This window comes from Octopus bimaculoides, chromosome 3 (genome assembly GCF_046866305.1).
Source record: "Octopus bimaculoides isolate indiv1 chromosome 3, ASM4686630v1, whole genome shotgun sequence".
Classification (NCBI taxonomy): Eukaryota; Metazoa; Mollusca; class Cephalopoda; order Octopoda; family Octopodidae; genus Octopus; species Octopus bimaculoides.
In genome coordinates, this window is record NC_142930.1 from 68,332,581 (window position 1) to 68,337,580 (window position 5,000).

Here is a 5,000-nt window from a genome sequence, read left to right on the forward strand (position 1 = left end):
AATGTTGATGTGATATATCTCGACTTTGCAAAAGCCTTTGACAAAGTTGATCATGGCTTGATATGTCACAAGCTGCGAAACCTTGGCATAGCTGGTAATTTAGGAGAGTGGCTGCATGACTTCCTGAATGGTAGAAGTCAGACAGTTGCAGCCAATGGAGAACTATCTAGGGAAACACAAATATTCAGCGGTGTTCCACAAGGAACTGTTCTGGGGCCACTACTGGACATGCCCACGGTCACTCGGAGAGCCACTGTCACTAGCTATGCTGATGACACAAAGATGATGATATTGTAAGCCTGCAGAATGACCTAAATGCAATATATGAGTGGGCAGAGCAAAATAATATGCAGTTCAATGCAAAAAAATTTCAAGTACTGCGCTACAAGACCACAAGTGCCTCCCAACTGGCATACACAGGACCTGGAGGTACTGCAATCCCAGAACCACAAACAGTAAGAGATCTGGGCATCAACATGTGTAGTAATGCATCATTTCACATGCACATTGTCAAGCTGACAGCAAAGTGCAGACAACTGGTAGGGTGGATACTGAGGACATTCCGTACAAGGGATCAAAAAGTCATGTTGACTCTATGGAAGACATTTGTTCTGAGCCGCCTAGACTATTGCTCTCAGTTGTGGTCACCACACAGTGTTAAGCGGACAGCAGAACTCGAGGCAATTCAGCGGCACTATACAAAAAAGATCGCCACAGTCCAGCAGATGAACTACAGGGAGCGACTGAAGGCACAAGGTCTCTACTCCCTGGAGCGCAGGTGGGAGAGATATGTAATAATATACATATGGAAAATACTGGAAGGACTGGTGCCAAACTTTGGTATCAAGTACTACAGGAATGCCCGCACGGGTCGCCACTGCATGGTGCCAAAGGTGCCGTCCACTGCAGCTGACATAAGAACGAGATACTGCAGCAGCCTCGGTTTCAGAGGACCTCAGCTCTTCAATGCCCTGCCAAAACATTTGAGAGACCTGCAAGACATGGATGCGGAGGTCTTCAAGACAAAACTCGACGCTTTCCTCTCCACGATACCAGACGAACCAATGGCTCGAAATGAGACACAGTTTAGGGCAGCGATGTCAAATTCTCTTATACACCAGATGTGCCATCAAAACTCTTGATTGGACCATATCAGGTGGGGGAGAAGAGCCATGCAAGGAACGTGAAGAGAGCACAGCATAAAGACGGAAAATCACGGTGGTGCTCCAGCATGACCGCAGCCACTTGGCTGAAACCCATAAATAAATAAATATGTATATGTATATATATATGTATATATATATGTGTGTATTTATATATATATATATATATATATATATATATATATATACATGTATAGATATATATGTATATATATATATATGTATATGTGTGTGTGTGTGTGTGTGTGTGTTTGTGTGTGTTTGTGTGTGTGTATGTGTATATGTGTGTGTATATATATATATATGTGTATATATATATTTGTGTGTGTATATATATGTATATATATATATATATATATACACATGTATATATATATATATATATATATATATATATATATATATATATATATATACGTGTATATATATATGTGTATTTATATATGTATATATACATCTATCTGTGTATATATATATATATATATATATATATATATATATATATATATATATATATGTATATGTGTATATATATATATATATATATATATATATATATATATATATATATATATATATATATATTATTCTTTAACAGTAATAGTATTGTCACTGACTATGATGTTTTAACCAGCTAACCAACAGTGCAATGAAGACTTAGGCAGCCGAAACCTCGAAATCACTGTCAATACTATTCTTGTTAAAAAATAATTTATTTGTAGTGTAACGAATCGACATATAACAAAGGCCATATTTACTTCGGAGAAAGAAATGATACAAGTAACAAACTGTGGAGTCTTTCGTTGTGGGACATGTGAAATAACTGAGGAAGGAACAATCAAAAGCTTCAGCAAAGGGAGGGAATTGAAAGTGAATGCAAGCATTAATTGCAAACAAAAAATCTCATCTACTGCATCTCATGCCTTCGATATGAGAATTGAATTGGAGAAACAGGGGCAAAAACTAACCAGTCGTATAAACGTGCATAAACAACAAATTAAAGATCCAACCGTTAGAAACTTTCCATTTAGTAAACATCTAAACATTTGTGCAAATGGAAAATTTAAAATATTCTCCTTTTACAAAATAAAAGATGAAAATGATCAACTACAAAATGCAAAAGAAGAATGCTTTATAAGAATTCTAATTCCGAAACTAAATCGGAATTAGTCAACGTTTAAAATAGTCAACAATTTAAAAAAATTCACCTTTTACAAAATAAGAGATGAAATTAATCAACTATGAAAAACAAATGAAGTGTACGTTGTAAAAATTCTCAATCCGAAACTAAACTGGAAATAGCACCATTACAAAAAACAACAATTTCCTCTTTATCCATTAGCCCAGAACACATGTGTTTGAAAAGCTGAAAAAGATAAGCGCTTACACACAAAATATACACGAAGCATAAAATACTATGAATATATATATATCTATATATACACACACCAACCACACACACACACACACACACACACACACACACACACACACACATACACACACACATACACACACACCTAAGTATGTGCACGCGCATGAATGTGGCCGAGTGGGTAAGAAGTTCGTTGAGCGTTTTTTACTAATAGCCAAGTTGACCCAACCCTTTTGAGAAGGAACTGTTCTGAAACCTGTCGGGTGGATTGTCCATGTAACTGAAAGTCCAATTGTCAGAAACTGTGTCACGTTGATTCCGTTTGACGATTACGCTAAGTAGCATAATCAGCCACTGAGAACTAATTCAGCTGAATACTCCATATCGAAACCGATAGAGATTCATTTAACCAATTTAAACATAACTATAATAAAAATCTCGCTAATTCCAGAATATATAAATGAATATTGATGAATCGGGAAATACGTCTCATTTTATTTTGGCAAAGAACAAACGTTTCAAATCTTATTTTTCTTCTCTGGAATATAGAACCTTTGTATAATAATCCCTTTTCACACTTGAAATACTGCATAAAACAATGAAACAATAAGAGCAGATGAATTTAGCTTTAATCTATGTCTCTGGTTAGGTAAAAATTAGATAAGAACAATAACAGAAAAGTAGGCTTGACCTCATTCTCCCGCAACGAAGTAGAAACTCAATCACTTATGCAAAAAATTGTCAGTGATCTTTTGCTGATAAGTTTGCTCTATTGTGAGCAAAAGTGCTTAAATAGAGTTAGTCGAATTCAAGTGTCAAATAAACAATGCATATATTTCAAGTGAAGTTGTGATATGACTAAAATACATACTCAAATATATCATTTTGCAATTGTACTGAAGTGCACCTTTTCTGGTTACGAGAAGTTAGAGTAAATATAAGTATTATAATGGTTTCGAATTTTGGCACAGTGCCAGCAGTTTTTTAAGGGGAGGGGAAAGTCGATTTCATTGACCCTACTACTTGACAGGTACTTATGTTATCGTCCCCAGAAGGATGAAAGGCAAAGTCAGGTCGGTGGAATTTGAACTCAGAAATGAAGGCAGACGAAATGCTGCTAAGCATTTTTTATTTTTTATTTTGCCTGGCGTGCTCACGGTTCAGCCATCTCGCCACCTTAAGTATAAAAATAATAATATGAATATATGAATGGAAAACAAACAACAAAAGCATCTACAATTCTAGTTGTGACATTTGCTTTTTATTTGTTAATCCAAACTTTTAACCGCTGTTAACTCTTCTAGTGTGTATCCCTCTTTCGTGTTTGTAATCTTATCGATATTTAAATTCTTTTAACATGGCAATTCTAAACTTAATTCAAAACAAATTAGGTCTACTTTTGAAATAAAGAGTTACATTTTTATTTCGACTCTTGTAATCTAATTTAGCCTTACCTTTGCGTTGTAAGGTCGTCTCTCTAACAAATCTTATCACTGGATCATAAGAATGCCTTTAATCACACGTCTAGTCAATCAGGGCTGGCTCGTAGTTAAACAAGAACAACTCCATCAGCCATATAAATTCTTTCAATTCAGGATATTCTTGGGCCACATTTTACCCCTCCAGAAATAAGTAAAAAAATATCATGTCAAAATAACTAAAATTCGTAGATATTCTTCAATAGTCCTAATATTTCTAATGTAATTACACCAAGCATAGAACTCTAATGAGCAGCTGATATTTTAACTCTGACGAGTCCATTAAGAAATTCTTTTAAGGTTGGTAAAAACATTGTTTTAAAGAGGTGTATGTTGTAAATTGTTAAATGTAAGGGAAATATTTTCATATGATTTTTTTAAATATAGTTTTAAACGTTATTACTGGAGCAATTAAATACAAAGATCGAGGATTTATGGATTTCTTGGAATGAGAGAAATGCTTGCTATGGAGAAGTTGTTATGTAGGACTGATTCTGAAAAATAAAATAAAAAAACTGTATATAATGTAGTGTTAGTTGTGTGGTTAGGAAGATAATACTTTTAAAAGTGTAATATCAAAGAAAATAACCTTTAAAATAATAAAACAAGAGCAATTTGCAAATTGCAATTTATGTAATTTATCATTAAAATTAAGTTACTATATTAAAGTTAGTATATGTTTTTCACGAACAACGGTCGGTGAAAAAATAGTTTTCATGAGCAAGACTGTTAGGTTAGGAAGTAGTCAATACTGATATCCACATCTAGGACGGTATTGATGCTACACATACAAGCATCTTAGGCAGCATCCAAAGAGAGGTCACTCGACTGATCGACATTATGTCGCTCCCCAACCAGTGGAATAGCAGGAACGTGTGCCACCTGGGGCTTATACAACAGACTCAAAAGTGCTGAGTCCATAAAAGTGTCACCCGGTGCGGAGTACTCCCTCCCCCACCTCGTTCGCTTCACTGCTGTCACCAG

The 5,000-nt window shown here is 35.1% G+C and overlaps 1 protein-coding gene across 3 annotated transcripts in view; it reads right to left on the minus strand.

Moving 5' to 3' along the window:
* Positions 1-5,000, minus strand: part of LOC106868642 (uncharacterized) — a 74,508-nt gene that overhangs the window by 22,448 nt on the left and 47,060 nt on the right. The window contains exon 2 of one of the 3 annotated variants that reach the window (XM_089349170.1): positions 3,993-4,510. The exons of 1 other annotated variant lie outside the window; for it this stretch is intronic. The gene's annotated coding sequence lies outside the window, so the exon portion shown is untranslated. The remainder of the gene's footprint in view (positions 1-3,992; positions 4,511-5,000) is intronic. One more of the 3 variants, XM_089349171.1, reaches the window with a different exon arrangement.